The sequence below is a fragment of the Sciurus carolinensis genome, chromosome 17, assembly GCF_902686445.1.
Source record: "Sciurus carolinensis chromosome 17, mSciCar1.2, whole genome shotgun sequence".
NCBI classification, from domain to species: Eukaryota; Metazoa; Chordata; class Mammalia; order Rodentia; family Sciuridae; genus Sciurus; species Sciurus carolinensis.
The window spans coordinates 24674689-24697633 of record NC_062229.1 but is presented as its reverse complement, the minus strand read 5'-3'; the positions used below and the strand labels follow the sequence as shown (position 1 = coordinate 24697633).

Below are 22945 nucleotides of genomic sequence, written 5' to 3'. Positions count from 1 at the left end.
GAGGGTGGCGAGTGGGGTTAAAGTCACAAGAAAACTCTGGGAAACTATAATACACACTTCTCAGTTTCCCATTCAAAGGCAAGGTCCTGGGGTATTCGTACTCCACTTCTGTCTTCATTGGCTGAGGGCTTTTCCTGGGGGATGATAATTTCTCAGCCCTTCTGTCCCTCCTGGCTCTGTAAGAGCCTCGCAGCTTTGGGGAAATCTCCTTGGGCAACAAGCTGCAGACACTGGATGTTGGAAAGCAGCTGAGCAGGCTTGGTTAAGGCTCGAGGGATGAAACATTTGTTACACATCTGGACTAGTTTTGCACAGTCCTATCATTGAGCAGAAGTGGAAGTGGGAGTGATGTTAGTTTTTTGGAAGGCAGAGTGACCCACCTGTGCACAGTAGGGACCTGCTGGGGGCTAGGCCCAGCGTGGCACTGGGCAGCAGCAAGTAAACTTAAACGAGGCTCGTGTTCACTCAGACTTCCCTGCTCCATCTCTTTTGTTGACCATGGTAATCTGCCATTTCAAATGATAGCCCTTTTCCATCTCAGGAGGTTGAACTTCTGGGATTTTCTCCCAATTCTAGAGCCGAAATTCTAGTCTTCATATCTGAACAAAGCTGCTTCCCATCCTTCACAGCCTATAGGGTGTCAAATTATTACTCAGCCTTAAAGAAGATTGAAATTATGGCATTTGCTGGTAAATGGATGGAGCTGGAGGATACCATGCTAAGTGAAACAAGCCAATCCCAAAAACCAAAAGCCAAATGTTCTCTCTGATATGTGAATGCTAATTCACAATGGGTAGGGGGAGATAGGAAAGAATAAAGTTACTTTAGATTAGATAGAGGGGATTGAAGGGAGGGAAGGGGGTCCAGGGTAGAAAAGAGAAGGATGAATCAGACATTATTACTCTATGTACATATGTAACTATATGACCAGTAGGATTCTACATCATGTATAACCAGAAGAATGAGAAATTATACTCCATTACATATGATGTATCAAAGTGCATTCTACTGTGATGTATAAATAATTAAAACAAATATTAAAAAATTTAAAAAAAAAAAAAAACTTCCCTGGGTATTTTGTGCACTTCTGCCCAGGTTTTGTGCCCTCAGGAGAGTCAGAGTCACCATTTCTCTTTCTCAAGTCATGATCTGATCCAGGGCCTGACTCGACCTGCAGGCCAAAGCCACCTGTGGCCTGGTTTGTAAACAGAGCATCACTGGAACACCACCCTGCTCATTTGTCTATGAATCATTTGTGGTTGCTTTTGCAACAACACAACGGAGTTGACAGTTGCCACAGAGACTGTGTAGTCCACAAATCGTGAAAAGTTCCATTTCTTCTCCTCTACAGATTAAGTTTCCTGATAATCCATGTCCCACTGGCATTGGGTCTGTGTGCACAGTCATGATGAGAGAGACCCAGTTGTGGGGAAAACCTTGGGAGGGTGAGGGTGTGGCCAAGCAGGTTAAATCCCTAGGTTTCTTCTCCCTTGTCCCTGTGTGCAGTTCAGAGCAAGCAAAATAGAGAGAGATTATGTATTAACCCAATGCTGCTCACTAATGCAAAATGCCAGCAGTATGTACCAGGACATCAAATTAGAAATTTCAGTTAAGTGAGCAGGCCTCCATAGGTGGTATAACTCAAAGTAGACTATATGCAAAATTATATAGGAATTGTAAAAACAGGTTTCATTACTCTAGAGACCCCTCATCTGTCCTGGGGACAAAGGATCGGATGAAGAAATTAGACAAGAGTTTGGAAAGGGTGCTTTGTAGGTGTACAAGGGTACCACTCACCCTGCATAGGAAGTGAGGAAGGCCTGGTGGGTGCCTGCTTCTCACCTCCAGCCATGGGACCATCCAAGGACTTGATATAAGTCACCACAGTTGAAAAGGCACCGAGTGTGATAACCCCCAGCAAATGTGAAGACAAGGGACAGGCCAGCCAGCGGCACTGGGGGAGGGGTCATGTGGAAAAGAATAGCTACTAACTTGGAGGCTGTGTACTTTCCAAGTTGATTCTGGCCAAGAACATGGAATTCTTTTCCATGGACCAGATAACAGAAAGCTGACAGCAGGACTTCTAAGGTCCCATGAGGGCTGCCTGGGTGGAGCTTGTCTGCGGGAGGACAACAGAACACGGGTGTGTGTGTGTGTGTGTGTGTGTTTGTGTGTGTGTGTTGAACTGCTAAGACCACAGAGGAGGAGGCAGTTGGGGGGATGCATTTTCTTAAATCTCAGGAGTTATGTTCAACATTCCCAGGGATGTCTCCAATGACCCTACAGAAACAGTCCAGGAGAGGATCAATTTTAGACATCTACCATTCCCAGAAAGGGTGACGGCATCCGTGACAGAGTCAAACAAAAACTTTCCTAACCTCAACTTTCCTTTCCTTCCCACTTCCCATCCAATGGGGAGGACTGAAATCCATGATTAGCACTGTGGGGGAAAAGCCCAAATGCCAGGTAGGGAGAGAGGGAAGTCCATTCATAACTTCACTCATCATCTCATCCCCCAGGGGCTTGGGACGGTGGGAGGGACTGGGAGATTTAAAGGTCAAATCAAGTTGAGTTTTGATTACCATAGGGGGACCAATGCTTCCATTTCTGAAATTCCGTCCTTTGTGACTTCAAGTGATCGTGGGACTTTTTGTGTTTACACATGATGACAGAAAGTCATGGGACAGCCCCAGTTTTCATTCAGGGCTAGAACTTCAATCTCTAAATCAATTAAAAAGGAGAGTGGGGCATAAAATAAAGCCGACACTCCATGAGTTCTGTTGATTCGCTGCACTGGTAGCAAATCAAAGCCCCCAAATTACAGCTCTCCAAGGACCAAGTGGAGTGTACAGGAATTTGCAGAACTTATATGGATGTTAGAGAACCGGAACCTGATTGAGAAATGAAACAAAGGAAAAAAAGCTATGACATTAGAGGTATGATATCACATATATATATAGATTTAGACATGGATATAAATATGGGTATGAGCTTAACTTTAGATATTTCCAAATACATTTTAATATCTCCAAATTTTGCCAATTCCAAGGTTAACCATTCACACCTAAGCAAGGGCTAGTCCATTGACTACTGTCAAATGCTCACCAGAAGGGCTGTCTCTGGTAGTCTAGACTTCTGGAGCTGAAGAAAGCTCGCAATTTTTGATGGGGCATGATTTCTCCTGCATCAGTTTGAGGTCCTTTCCAAATCGATCCCAACCCTCAGAAAAAGTTCTTGCTCACCTCAGCTTCCGCTGCAGTTGCCGTGGGAGATGTGAACGCTAGGGGGCGATGGCCAATGACAGAGTCACAGAGGCAGCCTCAGCCAGGCCTGGGCAGGCTGTGACCCTGAGCCAGGTGGGAGGTGAGACTCTGATGACTTCACCATGAGAAACTCTGGAACACCTCAATCTGGTCTTGTACACCTGTGTTCCAAGACTCTAGGGGGTACCTTGTGTATCCCCGGGAATTCCGCAATGCAGGGAGGGCAGGTGGAGCAACAGAAGACAGGAAACACTCTTCTTTGTTATTATCGGGACTAATGCCTAGTTCTCACTGAGGTAGGCCTTTGGCAAAGCTGGGTATAGCTCAAGGCCTATGAAATTCCACTACCGCCCCTTAAACCAAGATTCAAATTGTATTCCAGAGGCTAAAGCATGGGACTTGCTGTACATGGATGAATAGATGACATCAAAGAAAGGGCAAGGTGACCAGCAGAGCTGTCCCTATGAGCCCCACTTTGATTCTGCCTTCTGCTGCTTGGGGACAGACATAGACTGGACCTGCCAGTGAACATGTGGGATCGTTAACACTCAGAGGCCCCAATCCTGAAATCTGACACTCAGAACGGCGGCGCCTCGGGGCCAAGATCAGTGAGAATGGACAGGGGCCAGACCCTCTCCCCTCCTGCGTGGTTCAGTGAGGATGCTGTTCATCTGTCCACTGGTCACATTCACTGAGCAGTCTCTCCCACCCCCCCGCCCCATTCGGGTCTAAGACTAGCAATAAATCCCTGCCGTTACTCACTCTGGGACTGTACTGTCCCTTTCACCCTCTTCATCAATGATCCTTGTATTAAACTGCCACCAAATTGCCCAATTTGAGTGTGCCAGCTGTTTCCTCTGGGACCCTGAATGACACAGGGAGACAGCATATAGCACAGGAAAGGACAATTGGCCATAAATGAAAAATACAGTAGGTGTCGAGTAAGAGTTCAGGGAAGACTTACTGGAGGAGGAGGGCCTGGAGTGGATCTTATAGGCAAAATCTCTGCCTCTGAGGAGAGCTGGGTGAGGGGCTCAGTAAAGGCAGAGTTGGGAGCAGATCAGGAACGTTCAGCGACTACCAACGTGGGAAGAGAAACGGGGCAGGTTGGGAGAGAGAAGTATGGAGGCAAGAGAACCTTGATGTCTGAAAGAAGAACCCTAAATGCTGAGAGTCTGAACTTACCCTGTCGGCCATCATCAGGAGAGATACTGCAATAGACACGAATTGGGGACATTGCCTGGCTCACAGTGATTCCTGTGGTGGCCATAACCATGCTGCCCTGGGTTCCCCGGATCTCTTTGATCCAAGGGTGATTGACCCCAGTCTGAACTAAATTAGGCCAACGGGCACTGAGAATTCCCATGACGACGGAGGTGAGTGGGACTGACCAGTTCCGTATCTGTGGCCAGGAGAGAGTCCACCAACCTCTGGGACTGAAGTTCCTGTCCCTCCTGAGATCTGGTGATCCTTCTTAAATCCACTCTGTGAGGAGTTATCCAAATCCTGCCCACATGGATATCCTTGGCTGAAGTTGGGGAAGTTAATAAATCAAGATTAGCTGATAAGCAAACGCGTTCGAGAGAGCAGGTTGAGACATCAGGCTCCGGGGAGCATGTGAATTAGTGGGCAGGAAGTGAAGCCTCCTCCAAATTCCAGATGGGGAAATAGCAACCCGTGGGACAGAGTGATGAAGCAACTAGACAGGTTAGCACCTCCAACCATGTGCCCGCTGAGCGCAGAGCCTGGCTGGGGTGGGGGGTGGGGGACAGGAAGGGGCTGCCACTCTCCTATCTAAAGAGGATGGTAAATACAGAACCAGAGTGTAGCACTGCTGCCCCCAGAGGCCCTGAGCAACTGAAAGTGTCACTACTCCAATATGACCCTTTCCTCTTCAAGTCAGAATGAAACATGGACTCTTTCTATGACTATGTATGTCTTTAAAAAAAATCTCTCATTATTTGAATCTGCCAAGCTTAGACTATTGGAACTCAATTCAGGGTCTGCATTGTCAGGTTTCTTAAGTATAATGTGAGCTGTGGGTTTTGGACATTTTGAAATGTTGGACCTGTGACAGATCAAATTGGAGCATTTTGAAAAATAGGTGATAAGAAAATAAGCATGCGGGGAAAATATAAAAGAAGCCACTAGCGACACTAAGAGCACAACTGTTTTAGTAGCTTAACAGTGAATGATAATTATGCAGTTGTGAAAGAGTGGACAATAATTAGTGGTTTAATGAGAAACTGTCAAAGAACCACGTGGAGAGGATGTCAGGAGGGGAAGGAGCTGAGCTGAGGTACGTCCTCATCTACAAGAACAGGAAACCCATAGAGAACACGACACATCACAAGGTGGCAAGATGACAGCTTGTTACTTAACCCCATGTAAGCTGGCACCAGAGGAAATGGCCAACAGAAATGAAAGCGGAGGCCTCAGAGGGGTGGGACAGGGAGGAACGGGGCAGGTGATTTCGTCCCCAACTTCTGAACTATGCACAACTGTAATGTTGATAAAAATCACTTTTAAAAATATGAAATTATTAGATGAGGAACTAAAAGAAAAAGAAGAATAGAAGTGCTCTTGTTTTTAAAATTTGATGAGATCATGCAGAAACAATCACTTCTCTGCACTGTCAGCATTCCACCGCCCCTGTGGTCACTTTGTGGCACATGTAGGATGCCAGGTAGTCACTCCTTTCCCACAGGGGCTGGTGAGGAGCCAGTGTGGGCGTTTGCTGCAGCAGCTGGGCGGAGTGACCACAGGGATGTTGTTGCTGAGTTATGAAGCTTGCTTTCTTTATCTCTCGTGGTAATCGACTAAGGTGACAATTTCTTCTTCAACTCCTGGAATTAAAGATAGCATCACTGGTGAAATGCAATTTCACTGTGCACTGCTTGAAGAAACTTTCTGAATCGTTTCAGAAGCTAACTGTTTGGACCCTTCTTGGGCACCAATTCCAGTCCTCTGGGAGCTCCTCGCATAGGTGTGACCTGACAGTTCCCAGCCCGGACCTGGGCCACACCTCACAACACCTATCCCAGGACCCTTCCACAGACACCTAGCACACATGCGCGCGCGCACACACACACACACACACACACACACACACGCAAACTGGACATGCAGGGGTCATGTTGGCCACTAGGGCAAAGCTTTGATGACTGGGGAGCAGACTCCTTTCCATCGCCATGATGGACAATCTGGAGAAGCATCTTCTCACTTGCTAGGAAGCCCTGAGAGATCTAGCAAGTAGCACACATGGTTGTGGCCATACACCTCCCTGTCCTGGTCCTTTCTCCTTCTCTGCCTTCCTCCACTGCCCCTCACCTCTGAGATCATCTGTCCAGGCTCTGCCTTCTGGGGAATCCACTGAGACAGGGGCTGACAATTGCTCCTTCTCCTTCAGTTCATAATTTTGAATATTTTTCCAGGCACTTGGGGTTCCGTACAAGCTCCCTCTCAGGAAAGTTCATTCTTAAGCCTTGGATCTAATAATGTGCCGCGTGGCAATGAAATTGGCAGGTGTCTGATTGTCCCTACATCTCAGCTTTTGCTGCAGCGGGCCTCTGGGCAGGGAGGGTGACAGCTTCCCTGTCAAGTCAGAAATATTCACAGTCTCACAATGACTTCTTCAACCTGTTCCAATAACCAGCTATTTTTTCCACCAGCTACCGTTGGTCATTAGCCAGGTGCACTATGTCAGTACCATTTTCTGTGAAGTTTAGGATTACACTTTCTTTTGATCTAAGAGCCTTTCTAATGTCATGGATGCTTTGTCATTTGATTGGGCATTTTGGATAAATGTGTACCAAGCAGTTCTACCATCTTTTATATGCCCTGCAGTCCACAATGGGCCAAAACCAATGGTTCATATGAGCTGTACAATGAATACTTGCTAATTTTAAAAAAAGTCAGGTTAGGAAATGTGGATCTTTTCATTTAGATAATTTCTTTTTTTCCTTATAAACAGAAAATCATTTTTGACAAATCTGATTCAAGTATTTCATAAGATCATTTTATCTAAATTTTAAACAGCCAAAAACAAAGACCTCTTTAGCATGAGTTTTACAAAAACATACAAGAAAAGTTATAAAAGAAAAAAAAATGATGCAAGTGCCCATTTACCTTTTTGCTTATAATCAGCAATTCTGTCACTTCATGTCTTGTCATAGGAACTTTCTGAAAACAGCCAAAAGTGTGAACAAAACATGTCATGCTTGGATCCCTAAATCACTCATCACTTCGACATGTTTTCCGATGTCAGTGACAAGTGCAAAATATTTTCCTTTCTTGATTTTTTCATTCAATAAATATGTCTTCCTTTTTTTTATATGAGACCCAGAAATCTTTTCACAAGCAAGTGAAGAATTCAGTGTTCTTCCACTGTGCGGTGAAACAAATAACAAAAAGGTAGCTGGCCCCCAGCCATTTTTAAATCAGATGTCCAAGTGATAATGTCTTTCCTAGACTGCCAAGACCAGGAGTAATACTAAATCTGTCAGTTAACTCCTCTCCTCACAAATAGAAGGAAATCAATAAAAACAGGTTAGATGATGAGAAGAAATGTAGTCAGTGTTGGCTGGGGCTTATGGTTGGAATGAGTGATTTTGTAGGATGATATGGTGATCATTTTATTCTAGGATTTTTATATTTGGCCTAATACAGGAATGTTTTAAAACAGGCTTTTCTACAAAAAATTAGAAAATTATGATTAAGTCTAAAACTTTAGAAAGGGGAGACACTTAAAGATAAGTTACCAAGGGGACAATGACTAATTCAGAAGGGAACATTGCTATTGCTATTTAATTATTGAGTGCCCAAGATGGCAATTTCCATCAAGTCTTGATTTTCCCAAATATGTACACATGTCATGAGCAAATACACACACATGAATGTATCTTTTTAAGTTATTTTTAAAACTTTGAGATGATTTTAGACTCACAGAAGGGTTGTAAAATACTAGAGCTCCTATATACTCTTCACCTCCTTTTGTTGACATCTTGAATAACCATAGAACATTTGTCAAAAGTAAGACATTAACTTTTCTGTGATGCTATTAACTACAGTAGAGGGCTAAAAGTAGGGATTTTATTAGTGTTTATACCAATGCCCCCTTACTGTTCCAGGATCGATTCCAGGGTCCCTTCTTGCATTTACTTATCAAGCCTTCACATTGTCTTCCAATCTGTGACAGCGTTATCATAACAGCATACCTGGTGTAGTATATTTCTGGTGTTGTTAACCTCAATCACTATGCTAAGGTGGTGTCTGTTAGAATTCTGTATTCAAACTTATCATATTTTCTTTTGTAATTACTAAATATTTGCTAGAGATACTTTGAGACTAGGCAAATGTCCTGTGTCTGCTTAAACTTTTGCCCACTCCTTCTACTATCCATTGACAGATCTTGCTTGTGGCAGTTACTACTGTGGTGTTCTAATAGTGCTTTTCTATTTCTCTTACATTTAATAATGGTAGTTCTTCTTAAGGAAGTGCTACCTTCTGGAGTTATATCTTTCATTATAGTAAGACATTCAGGATAGATACAAGCTTCAAACTTAAAGATACAAGCCGTGTTAAAATAATTATGACTACCAATAAAATTAAGTCGATAATCTGTCTCAGAAAATACAGTGAACTTAAGAAGAAAATAGTATTTATGATGTGTAGAATTGGTTTGGCATTTTTAATATTGACTTCAAGCCAAAATCAATTTTTAAAAAAATTTCATGTTCAGACTTTTTTAAAGTATCTAAATTTATATTATTTTGGGGATCATATTTGTCAAAACCTTGAATAAAGTTACCCAGAACTGGCCAAAAAATTTTTTAAAAAGAGCTGTCTCTGAATATCTAAATATCAAGGGCATCAAATGCAAAACTAACACGGTTAGCTTTGTTAGTAATTCTTTTGTGTGCAGCAAAAGTCACCCCAGTCAAATGTTTTCTAGAAGGAGTTTGGAATCTAGAATTCATAGCCTGGACATCTCAAACGCCTTCAAATTCTGAAAACAGGTGTATCCTCTAACAAAATATACACGTATATATATTTTTAAAATTTTTTGGTACTAGTGATTGAAGTCAGGTATGCTATACTACTGAGCCACATCCCTAGTCCTTTTTATCTTTTTATTTTGAGACAGTATCTCACTAAGTTGCTGAGACTAGTCTTGAAATTGAGACCCTTCTGCCTCAGCTTCCTAAGTTGCTGGGATTACAGGCTTGTGCCACCATACCCAGCTTGTAGAATACTTTGGACAAGGTTTTTATTTACATTTCAGCTTCTATGTTTTCAGTTATCCTTTGAAAGCAAGGACCGTTTCTTTGTAAATATTCTTGTGAAGTAGCCTGCTTCAAAGTTTGATTAGGAAATAAAACATGTTTTGAGCTTCCCCCTTTCCTCCAATACTTTCTTTTTTTCTTTATACTTTATTATTTTTTTTTAATATCTGAATCAAAGCTAGTTTATCATGGATATTTCCATACATTCTTCTGGAGCCTTTGGGGGAAAATTTTGAGATGGAATCTGGTCAGTCCGCTTTTAATTCATCATCATACCATGGTTAATTTATTTACAATAAAAATAAATAAATAAATAAACAAAATAAAAATAAATAAATAAATAAAATTTAAAAAATAAAAAAAAAGTATTCTCATATAGTAAATTTCCTGAAAAGATTCCTGGTTGAAACAAACTACAAATTAATTATAGTCCTTAAGGTTTATTTTCTTTAATTTATGAATAATTCCAGTATGTTGAACAACTCTACAAAGATCAAAATTATGAGGTAATTTAACCTCTCCCCTCTCTCTCCTTCTCTGTTCTACTTTTTTTTTTTTTTTTTTTGGTGCTGGGGATCGAACCCAGGGCCTTATGCTTACAAGGCAAGCACTCTACCGACTGAGTCAGCTCCCCTGCCCCTCTGTTCTACTTTTAATGCTATCTACATGCTTATGAACTGCTCTCAGTCCCAGGCTGACACATGAGCACCCTGGTGACACCTACTCTCTCTTAATATGTGTCTTTACTATTAACTTATTTTCTTCTACTTATTTCACAATTTGAAAGATCTTATTCTTTGTACATAAAATGTTATTAATTTTACAACATTTTACTCTTATAAATTTCAATGTACATTTAAATTATAATTGGTCAACAAAATTCCAACATATAAAGCATGAGGGGAGATTCTTCACCTCTGTTCCATCTTAATGATTACTTATGTTTGGAACTGACTACTTGGTTATTTATAATAAACTTGTGCTCATGCCACTCACATTGACATGATGGAGACCTACTCAACTGCGTGACAACTGATCACACCCAAGTTCAGGAATCCCCAAAACGAGGTTGACATAGGCATCCGGTGTCTTCCACAGGTGAAGGGTAACTTTGAAACCAAATCTGATTAACTATAGTTTTTTACCTACCTCATATTATTACCTCAACCCCATATTCTAGAATGTGCATGTGCTGAATTTCTGCAGCTACAGTATTTCCATACTGGGTACTTGTCAAAAAGGCTTTGTGCTCTTTTGTCTTTTGTGACTCATAAAGAGGTAAAACAGAACAAAAGAGAACAACGTCTGTGTGGTTAGTTCAAGAACTGCAGATATTTTGAGAAGTCTTATTAGAAACTTGAAGATGCATTGGCATAAGGCTTTTCTTTTTCTTGCTGTGTCTGAAAAAATCAATAGACTTTTTAGAAATTATATGAAATTTGGCCAAGTTGCCACCTGAGACAACATCTTGAAGTTAGAGACATTCAAGCCTCTGAACCTGAGCCAGGATGCACAGGTGGGAGCTATAGAGTGGGCATGTCAGAGGAGAGACAGAGGTGGTGACCCCTCCCATGTCTTTACCTAATGATCCGCCCACCAGTGTTCCTGTGCCTTCCTGTTCTGACACCACTAGGCCCCACTGGTCTAAGGTTTTATGCGCAACTGAAAATATCTCTACAAATGGACCCAAAGAAATACTCCTTAATTAGAAACAGAGAGTGCCACCTGGTCCCATCAGTTCCTTACAAGTTAGAGAACTGGAGGGAGGAAGGGAGAGAGAGGAGTGGGGGGCGGGGCGGGGGGAAGGGGAAGGGGAAGGGGAAAGGAAGAGGAAGAGAAAGAGGAAGAGAGATGAGATATCCCTGAAGGGTGTGTATAATATGGGTGGGAAAATCCAGGGCAATATTTTGTGTGCCCTTGTATAAGTGCATCACAAAGCAGGAGTTAACAGAAGCTACTGCAGTCCTACAGAGACAAGCCTATGAATATCTCAGATGGCTGAGGAATGACAGATTGGGCCACCTCCACAGGCTCCACCCAGGGTAGGAGCTTTCCAAAAACAGGGGGACCCAAAATGCATATTGGAGGAGGGGTCTTAGCTATCAATTGCAAAAATACATATTCCCGATTCTCCCTGTCCTTCCCTTTTATTCCTCTCATTATTGTGTATGAATTATGTTATTGTGGTTAAATTTAACCTTTGGTTCATAGGCTGCAGATTATCCATCTGGAATGACAGTGAAAATCTAGTGGAAGTTGACTCCCTGGAGAGCATGGATTTGATGGCTGTGGACTCCGGAACTCAAGTCCAGGTACAGCAGCTGACGATGACCCTATTCCTGGCATCCACTCTGCCACCTACCCAAGGGCTGATCCAAGCTGCATCATCTGATTTGAAAGGCTTTTGTAGAAAAAAAAAGATGAGAAGCATTTATCAATAATAGTTGCTGATTAGTTTTACTTTCTACTTTCTCTTTTTTAATAGCTTTCAGGTTAGAAACATACTACACGTAGACCACGTCTTAATACGTAAAGATGTACTAAAGCAAAGGTAGTCACCTTCCCTGCCCCCTTCCCCTTGTTCATAGAAATGCAAGCCCCCAAACATAGTTTTCTTTGCTTTCTTTCACTTGCAGAGTATGGAACTTGCTTCTCTCCATTTGTTAATTTTTTACTTTATTACAAGTTATAGACATTCCTCTATTCAATAGATACTTAACTCTCTATTTTCTCTCCTAATTTTTTTTATTAAAAAAATACAAAATCATATGTGTAATTTTACATTTAGGAGATCACATTATACATGCACATGTGAGGGCATCTTTTTTCTTTTTAGTAGAGTTGTTTGTCTCTTTCCTTTTTTCCCTACCAGCCTCCCCATTTCCTCTCCTTCCTATATCCAGTGCCTCCAAGTTCCACAAACGACCATGTTCTCTGTGCCAGAGCACCCACATCCCATAGCCCATAGAGGTCTGGGGTGCTGTTTATGGCAAATAATACACAGCTCTTTGCATCTTTTTAATCTTTCAAGACCCTGTAGAAACCCTTCCAAATCAGCAGGTGTGGCTCTAATTCCTTCCTTTTAATGGACATAATAAGGTTCTAGAATGTGGGTAGGCCACAATTTATGGATGGTTTCTAGTATTTTTGTATTAATCACTTTCCACGGTTTTCCCCCAGTGACCATTTGAATGTGAAGTGTTCCCCAAAAGCTCATGTGTAAGACAGTGCAAGAAGGTTTAGAGGAGAAATGATTGAGTTGTGAGAGCTTTAACCCAATCAGTGAATTATCCCCTGATGGGATTAACTGAGTGGTAACTGAAGGTGGGTAGGGTGTGACTGGAGGAGGTGGGTCCCTGGGAGTGTGCCTTTGGTATATATTTTGAATCTGGTGAGTGGAATCTCTCTGCTTTCTGATCATCGCGGGAGCTGCTTTCTTCCGCCATGTTGTTTTGTCTTGACTGAAGCCCCAAGGAATGGAGCCAGATGTCTATGCACTGAGACCTCTGAAACTATGAGCCCCTGAATAAATTTTCCTCCCTCAAAGTTGTTCTTTTAGTCACAGCAGTAAAAAAAAAAACTAACTAAAATACCCCCCTCATTTAAATATCAATACATACCAGTGACTTGAATTTGTTTCTGTGGCATAGATTCCCAGGAGTGGGGATTGGGTGGGTCACAGGATATGCATTTCAAATTGAAACCATCCTGCCAGATTATTTTCTGAAACAATGAGCATAATTGACTTCAGTTTTCCACTAGCAGCAAAGGAGAAAATCCCTCTCTTCTCCCTATCCCGCCAACTCACTAAGCAGAGATTCCAGGCTCCCAAAGTGGTTAGTAGGATGAGCATGAAGTAATTCACTTTTAATGTGACTCAAGTGTTCAGCAATGCTTGCTTGTTTGTTATTCATTTGAATTTACTTTATGTGAACAGCCCACACGTGAGGGATGAGAAGGGAGACACACAAATATGGGAGCAATGGATAAAATGTTGACAGATTCTACATACAGTTCTAAGGCAACACATTTGAAAACCCAAAGGAATTAGGTGATCTCTTAGAAAATTTTAAATGGTCCAAATTAACCCAAGAAGAAGTGGAAAATATAAATAGACCAGTTAACATAGAAAAAATAGAAAGGCAAACTAATATGTATTTTTGAAAAAAGCAACAAAACTAGATATTTTCACAGCTAAATTCTACCTAAGCTTTAAAGAATATTTTTATAAAAAAAGAATATGTTTGTGATAGTTAAATCATTTCAGCTCATATATAAAGATGGATTCCTGTTTAATTTTATGAAGGCTGCCTATTTTATAGATAGAATGCAAAAAAAGCATATATTAATATTACCATAAATTCATAAGGAATAATCCAAACATTACTGGATAATATCCAGAAGTGTATCAAAGGATAATATACCATGGTCAAGTGATGTTATCCAAACAAGAAAGGTGGTTCACATTAGGAGCCCTGTTCTCTAAATGCATTAGATCAACAAGTTAAAGAACAAAAACTCAAATGATCCTGTTAAAGATACTGAAAAATTATTTGTTAAAATCCTGCAATGGGGCTAGGGCCGTGGCTCAGTGGTAGAGCACTTGCCTAACATGCGTGAGGCATTGGGTTCAATTTTCAGCACAGCATATAAATAAATAAATAAAATCAAGGCATTTTGTCCATCTACAACTTAAATTTTTTAAAAAAAACTGCAATTATTTCCTCTAATAACTTTAAATAAAATAGGAGAATTTATTAAACTATTTATGATGAAATCTGTTACCAAAATTCCTCAAAACACATCATCCCAAATGGTAAAACCAAGCCAAATAAACTAATTGGACCCATATGCCAATGCTTACCATCAGCATTGTAATTCGATGTCTTCCTTAGAGGAAGGAATACAATGTGAACAAGAAAAACGTTGGTAAAATTTTGTGTACTCATGTTCTTAGAAAACCCAAGAATCCAGACCAAGAGACCTTGCATCTTATAGAAGAAAAAGTAGGTCCAGATCTTCAACATGTCGGCTTAGGACCAGACTTCCTCAACAGGACTCCCATAGCACAAGAAATAAAAGCAAGAATCAATAACTGGGATAGAATTCAAACTAAAAAGCTTTCTCTCAGCAAAGGAAACTATCAGCAATGCGAAGAGAGAGCCTACAGAGTGGGAGAAAATCTTTGCCAATCATACTTCAGATAGAGCACTAATCTCCAGAATCTATAAAGAACTCAAAAAACTCTACACCAAGAATGCAAATAATCCAATCGACAAATGGGCTAAGGAAATGAACAGACACTTCACAGAAGAAGATCTACAAGCAATCAACAAACATATGGAAAAATGTTCAACATCTCTAGTAATAAGGGAAATGCAAATCAAAACCACCCTAAGATTCCATCTCACCCCAATTAGAATGGCGAGTATCAAGAATACAAGCAACAACAGGTGTTGGCGAGGATGTGGGGAGAAAGGTACACTCATACATTGCTGGTGGGGCTGCAAATTAGTGCAGCCACTCTGGAAAGCAGTGTGGAGACTCCTTAGAAAACTTGGAATGGAAGCACCATATGACCCAGCTATCCCACTCCTTGGCCTATACCCAAAGGACTTAAAATCAGCATATTACAGAGATACAGCCACATCAATGTTCATAACTGCTCAGTTCACAATAGCCGGATTGTGGAACCAACCTAGATGTCCTTCAATTGATGAATGGATAAAGAAACTGTGGTATATATATATATACAATGGAATATTACTCAGCCATAAAGAATGATAAAATTATGGCATTTGCAGGCAAATGGATGAAATTGGAGAATATCATGCTAAGTGAGATAAGCCAATCTCAAAAATCCAAAGGACGAATGATATCGCTAATAAGTGGATGATGACACATAATGGGGAGTGGGTGGGGTTAGTGTTAGGGTTAGAGTTAGGGTTAGGGAGGGGGGCAAGAATGGAGGAAGGAAGAACTGTATAGAGGGAAAAGAGGGGTGGGAGGGATGGGAGGGAAGGGAAAAAATAACAGAATGAATCAAACAACATTACCCTATGTAAATTTATGATTACACAAATGGTATGCCTTTACGCCATGTACAAACAGAGAAACAACATGTATCCCATTTGTTTACAATAAAAAAATTAATTAATTAATTAATAAAAAAAAAAAAAAAAGAAAACCCAAGAATCTCTCTAGGGGGAAAAATACTTTCAGGAACATTCAGGAATAAATAGCTTTTCCCCAGATTAGATAAGCAACACAGGAACCCAGCAGCTATAAAAGCAAAGATAAACACCTTTGATTATATAAAATTTTCAACTTTTTGTAGCACAAAATAGACAAGAGCAAAGACAACGCAAAAAAAAAAAAAAAAAAAAAAAAAAAGTTTTGCAGGGAGAGAAACCTGCAACAAAGACGACCAAAGTATCGATATCTACAATTATATATTAAATTCCATAGTTAAATTAAACTCCATGTGAGTTCTTACACATTTGCAAGAAAAAGACAAACAACCCAGTTAGACGGCATTGAAAGTCACACCTTGAAGAGAAAAGGAAGGAGGTCTCTTACCACAAATAGCAGGGTTCCCCTAAAAATGGTTATCTTTAGGAAAAAAAATATATATTGTGCTAAATTAACAATTAGGTTGCAATTTTGCTTTCAGCACACTTTTGAAAAATGATTAGTTAAAGGGAAAAGCATGTGTGATTTCTTTTGAACCCCATCACCACCTATAATCATAGGTTAGAAAATTCTAGTCTTGCATCTTGTCAGACTACCTTTGCCTCTCTCTTCGTCCTGCATCCTTCTCTAGACTCCTGCTCTGCCCAGTGGCCCTGCACAGATCACCTGGACTTTGGATGAAGATTTGGATGGTGTCTGTGCTTTTGCCAACAGAACCCACCCACAGGACTGAGCTGTTTGGATGGATTCGGGAATTGGGGTCAGGACACCCCATTGGGCTCTTACGGGATGCTCCCCATGATAGCTGCTCCCCCAGGTCAGATCTGGCCATCCAGCCATTTCCCCTGCCCTGGTCCAGCCCAGACCCAACTCCCTCCCAGTACCCACTGATCCACATGGAGCAGTTATACAACTCGTACATTGCCCAGTGAGAAAACAGCAATGGAATTAAAAAAAAAAAAAAAGGCCACCAGCTTCTGAGCTGCACTGAAGCCCATGTGGCAACCTCCACTGCCCATGAATTGTGATGGGCTGACAGATCTGACTCCATGAGAATGTCATCGGCCAGACTCTAGGGGAAATGACTAAACAGACTCCATTTTGCTCTGAGACTCCATGTTATGTAGGACCTAAGCTTCTCCCATGGGAACACCTCGCCTCTGTGCCCATCATCAGTTACTTAGTGTGACATGTTTAAGAATACAAAATGACAATTCCTATGTAAAGAAAAATTGCTCTCTTTTGATTCCTATTGCTCCTAAACAATGTACCATGTGAACAGTGATTGTGTGGATGTTAGTAACCATTCTTTAGTTTGTACCTAGGTAAGGGTCATTTTGACCCACTTCCCCCTCTGCTGATGTTTTCATGATGTTAGTTTGTAATTTCAAATCATAGCAGCAGACACTTATGATTGATGTGATTTTTGGTATAAGAACCCCTACAACCCTGTGGTCAGGGCTGTTCTCCTAGCCTTTTTGGGGGGCATTGTGTGAGACAGTCAGCCTCTGGCTTAATAAAGACTCTCAAATTTGGACTTCTCAGTGATGATCGTTGTGCCCCATAACAGAATCATCCCCGTCCTTGAAGTTGAGTGGGTGGGTCTTCTGCTGAAAGCCTAGTGACACAGAGTGACAGCTGAGGTAGTGTGCAAAAATAACTCAGGAGTTAATGAGGTGCGGATGGGGGATGCACGCACAGCACCTCTGCCCCAGAGAGAAGGTTGATAGGGCAGCAAGATGGGGAGTCTCCCAGGGAAACTGGCAAAAACAACGTGAGGCATTCCAAGAGTGAGTGGGCTTGGGGGTAAACGGGTTCAGGGAGAGGGAGTCTTTCAAAAACCAGAGGAAGAGATGAGTCATGGCAATCATTCAAACCCTGCAAGAAGGAAATCACCCAACCTGTTTAAACTCAAAGGTTGTTACTTTCAATCCTTCTACCAAGACAAAAAGGTGAAAGGACAGGTGAGAGGAAGGGGATTTCAGCACAGGAATTGAAACAGAGAGGTGGAAATGTTTTCTTCTATTTGCCCATGATCCTAGCTCGCCTCCATGCAACTCTGAAGAAGCAGATTGGTTTTTGTGATTTTCCTGAGAGCTCCCATGGTGTCCACCAAACACTTAGAAAGCAGTGTCCAAGGACACAGCATCATGCTAAGCATAACGGGATGGACAGGGGACACGTAAGACGTAGTCTCTGCATGAAGCAATTGGAATGCAATGAACAGCAGTGCTTTGCCTTGGAGTTCCCCGACTCACAGTGAGGTCTGTGGACTAACACGTCCCCGGAGCTTATCAGAGAGGCCCCATCTCAAGCCCCACCCAGACCCACTGAATCAAAATCCGCATCTCTATTGAGATTCCCAGGAGATTTGTGGACACAGTTAAGTTTGAGAAAGGCTGATACAGGCAAGGAGGCAGAACAGAGAGATTGTCTGGAGTTGAGTTCTCTGTAGAAAGCTTCACTAACTAAATGGTGGGCCTTTCTCTCCCTCACACTTGACCTTCCTATTGCAGAAAATCCGTGTTTAGTTGTGAGTCACACACTTCCACTCTACTAAGGTGACCAGGGACATTACCTTTGCTTGAAGGAACATCATAAAAGGGAAATTTTGACTCATGTAATGAAGACAGAAAAAAACAACTCTTACACTAAGAACTTCCTTAATCCCTTAGCAAGGAACCACTCTCTGGGGCCAGAAGGGGACAATCCTACATGCACATGCATGGAATGCTGAACACAAGTCAGATGCCAGCCCCAATTCCATTTCCCCAGCCGGGGAACACCTCTCGTTGAATCGGGCTTCCACGTGTGACATCGCTGCTGAACTACGTGGGGGAGGGCTTTATTTTTAAACTGGCCTCTGAAGCACATGGCTGTGTTTACTCCATGGAGCTGTGGAAGATGTTCAGGACATTGACCAGCAGTTGCCATCATGGGTTTCAGGAGACTCCAGTGACGGGCTGTGCAGAAGAATGGGAACAGGAGGCAGAAGTCAAAGATAACTCTGCTGTGTTCCAGGAGCCCTGGAAGCTGGCCTGGGGGCCCTGAGTGGTCAGCTGAGCCTTTGGCCCAACAACACGGGGCTCTCCAAGAAGGAATCTCAGAGATGGCGCTTTCCAGACTTATTTAGACTCTTTTTTCAAGATGGTCTTGTGTAAAACATCTCAAGACAGTCTTCATCACTTCCATTCCCTCTCAAAGAAGCCTGGTAGAAGACATCTTTCTCAAATACAGTCTGTTGGAAACTGCCTTTCCTGATTTGAGGAGTCCCGAGACTCAGAATCTGCCCTTTTTTGCAATGGCTGCTGAACAGCTCAGAGCCAAGTTATTGGAAGGTTTTCATCGAGAAAGTTTTCAGAACTGTGGCGCACGCCCTCTTTGGCCTGAGTCCCTGGCATCCATGCTTCATTTCCTCGTCTCCTTATTTTAAATATTTTCCCCAGCGTTTCTCTATTTGTAAGACTCATTAAATCTTTTTCCAAACAAAAATGCGAAGACACTACGTGACTTCCCAAGGTCACAGATTAGCAGTGAGAAATTTAGGCTGTTCTGCCTGTCTCAAAAGCCTGTCTCCCCATGCCGCCTCCCTGGTCCTGTGTGAGCTCTTGAAAACTGGGTGCGTGGGAGACACCATAGGAAATGACCATCATAGAACAACAATGATTCCACTTAATCATTCTCCTCCTACACTTGCGTTTTACTACCTACCCTCCTCCATACCTACCCTTTAGGACCTTTGCCCTACTTTCCAAAACTCTTTATCAGCTCCCCAAGCCCAAGATCCAGAATCTCTGACTCATAAGCCCAACCTGTGCACATCTAGACAACCAGCTATAACAGAATAATGCACCAAGCAGTCAGCGCAGATACTGACCATAACGTTTGTGACCTATGGCCACAGGTGGCCTAAGGTGGTCATTCCATCGTATTCCTGCCGAGGCTCCCTGTCTGCATGTGATAGACCCCCAACCACTGAACTTGACTAGGTATGGTGTGCTACCCACAAGTGCCCCAGTAGCAATCCTACTATTCCCAGAGTGAAGCTGTCAACCGTGGCTGTCATGTTAGCTCCAGAAAGCTGGACCATCGTCAGTCTATTTACATTCCTAGCAGGAAGAAAACTGAAGCAATAAACTAGGAGGCTAATGGGGCAGCAACAACAAGAGGAGAGAAAAATTTCCCAGGATTCACCAGCAGGCTTCTGTCTAAGCCTCACAGGCCCATCCTGGGTTGCATGGCCACCTCTAGCTGCAAGGGAGGCTAGGAAGGAAGGAGGAGAGATGCATTTGGGATCATCAGTGGGTGTGAGCTGCCACACCAACGAGGCTACCTCAGACACCTGATTTGAGTACAAGATGCAGAAAACAGGCAGCAGGACTTGGGCAGGGAGTCATGGTGGAAGAGATGGAGATACACATGTAAGCTGTGGCGATCACTGTGCTTCCCCTGCAGACTCCTCTTCAGAGCTGATGGGCTCCTTCCTCCCTGGTGCTGGGAAGACTGCTGGTGCCTGCCCAGCTGCTGGCCATCTGTGGGAATTGCGGTGACTGGACAGAGTCACCTTGCTCAAAGTGGCACTCCCTTCCAGGGGTGGCCCTCATCCATTGTGCATCTCTGCATAATTCTTCAGTCCGGTCTCAGCTCCAGGACCCCCCATGAAATGGGCAGAGGCACTGAGACTGTATGAGATTTCACAAAGCCCAACTCTCCCCTCTTCCAGGTCCTGCTTCCTTCTCTTTCTTTCCTTCCACCACCCTAGAGCACTCTTAATATTCAAACACCCTGCAGGCTCGACTCCCAGGCCCATAGACTGCACCAAGAAATAAACCACTTCCTTTTTTCTTAGTTCAACTTTGTATCCATCCACAGAGTTCAGGGTGTATGTGAGGCACTATGCGGAGTGCTGGGAACGGAGCGGGTGGGTGGATCCTAACATAAGTATCAGTCCTCACCTTTGAGAAGCTCACAGCTTGTGCAATGGAGCTAAGAACACAAAATACAGTGAGAAAAACACAAAGTGCTTTGACTTCTCAAAGGGGGAAGGCATTAAAAATGGTTTGGTAGGGAATAGGGAGAGATTAGGAAATCCAGAGGGTTCCATAGAAGACGGCTTGGACAAAACCTTTACAATATCATCAGGCAGAGCCCATGGCAGAGAAGCATCTAGGCAGGTCCAGTGGGAGCAAATACAGAAGCCCAGTTGAGGGACATATCCAGAGCACAGCACTAGATCCAGAGTGTCTGGAATGAGAGGTGAAATTGACTGTGAGTTAAGAAAATTTGCTTCCAAGTCAGAGAGTCCTGGGTTCAGCTCCCAGCTCTGTCCTCTCTGAGGCAGGGACGTTGAGCATGTTGCTTAACCTCTCAAAGCCACAGTTTTATCATCTATAAAATAAGATTACAACATCTCCCACTAAAGTGTCATTGTGGGGACCGATACACTAAAATGCATAAGCCACTTAGAAGAGCAAGAGGCTCAGTTGATTCTCTAGTTTTTACTATAGAAGCAGAAATATGGAGGAAGGTTACTTTTTAAGCCAGTGGTTCTCAAAGTGACATCCCCAGATCAATCATATTCAATTAACTGGGATGCAGATACTTGGGCCCCGCCACAGACATATTGAAGCAGAAATTCTGGGAGTGGTACCCAGCAATATGTTTAATTAACAAGACCTCCAGGGGAATCTGAGGTGTGTTAAAACTTGAAAATCACTAGTTGAAGCCAACAGGAGAATTTATTTTGAGGATGCAGGGGGCTTTGTGGAATTCAAAGACCAAGGTGGAACAGCTTCAAAAATGGGCAGTTGATGGACGGAAGTCTTGAGAATCGGGAGTGGCCTCTCTCCTCTTCTCATCTCTGCTTCTCTCTTACCCTACGCCTCTCTCTTTCCATAACTACAAATAAGCTCTCTCTGTTTCCTATTTCTGCAAGCTCAGGGTTGTCAGAGGAAGGGACTGAAGTCTCTCAGTCTCAGTTCCAGTTACCCTGGAAGAGGCTCGTTGGTACAGCTGGAGTCAACTGTCCCATGTGGACTGATACAAGTGATCTGGGGGCCGAGAGACTCGGCCTGAACATAGATGCCCTTCCCTGAACCACATGGAAGGAAGCAAGAGTCCTCCTCACTCCAAATGCCAGTCAGGAGCTGGGAATAGAAGTCAAGCTGAGCATGAAACCCAAGTTACTAACCTTGAGTCCAGGCCCCAAGACAGTGGCTCTCACAGTGTCATCCCAGGCCAGCAGCATCAGCAACGGGTTGTTAGGGATGCACTCTTCCTCCCGCCACAGACCTTCCGGACTAGAAACTCTCCAGGAAGCCTTGGTCCATCTGTGCTCCAGCAAGGACAAGTCGGAGACCCACTCTCAGGGAAGGCTAAAACAGCTCAGAGACCCACTCGATTAGAAGGACAAATCATTTCTGTAATCTTGCCTTCTCGTACTCTACTTCCTTAAAGTCATAATGAAATAAGCAAAAGAAACATCAGAAGAAAATACATCCAGGGTGGCGGCTCCTCTTAGCTTTGCTTACTTTTAACACACAGCATATACGGTAAGAGGGAACTCCCCCAATTCCACAGGCTGTTGGGGCTGGGATCAAGTCCCATCTTTCCTCTTGGCTTTGGCAAAGCAGAGATGTAGCATGCCATAGTCAATTGTCTCTATTTGTTGGCAACACCAAAGCTCAATCCACTATGATAAGAAATAATAATATTAATAATACAACTTTTTCTAGGTCCAAGAGAAAACTGAGGAAATAGATTAAAATTAAGTCATATGAGACCTGCATGAAAACTCAGGAGCCATTCAGACCCAGCCAGCAGAACCAGGTAGCAGAGGGCTCGGCTCTACTGTGTCACTTTGTGGAATCCCAAACCCAAATGACCAACCCTGACATCCACGGTCAAGCCTCAAATTCCACTATTATAATTATTAAAAGTTGTCATGCTCACCACAAACCAGGTAAACCTAAAACCACTGCCACTTCAAAATTAGAATGTACAAGGCATTAACAAGAAAGGGAAGAGGAGGAGAGGAAGGAAACATTTTGAAGAGTCATGACCGAAAATAAAAGAAAGAAAAAAAAAGAAAAAACTATAACTCCTAAATTCTTAGGGTTATGGTGCTCTCTGAGGCATGCAATAGGGGAAAAACAGCCAAAACATTGAAAATACAGGTGTGGAAATTATCTACTTTAAAGTCTGAAC

The 22945-nt window shown here is 42.7% G+C and overlaps 1 long non-coding RNA gene across 1 annotated transcript; it reads right to left on the bottom strand.

Moving 5' to 3' along the window:
• Positions 1-11669: 11669 nt before the first annotated feature.
• On the bottom strand, positions 11670-22097 carry LOC124967858 (uncharacterized). The gene is made up of 3 exons (XR_007105622.1): positions 21930-22097; positions 13168-13270; positions 11670-11948 (listed from the first exon to the last, which is right to left on the bottom strand). It is a non-coding gene; the product is annotated as an uncharacterized LOC124967858 (long non-coding RNA).
• Positions 22098-22945: the final 848 nt, after the last annotated feature.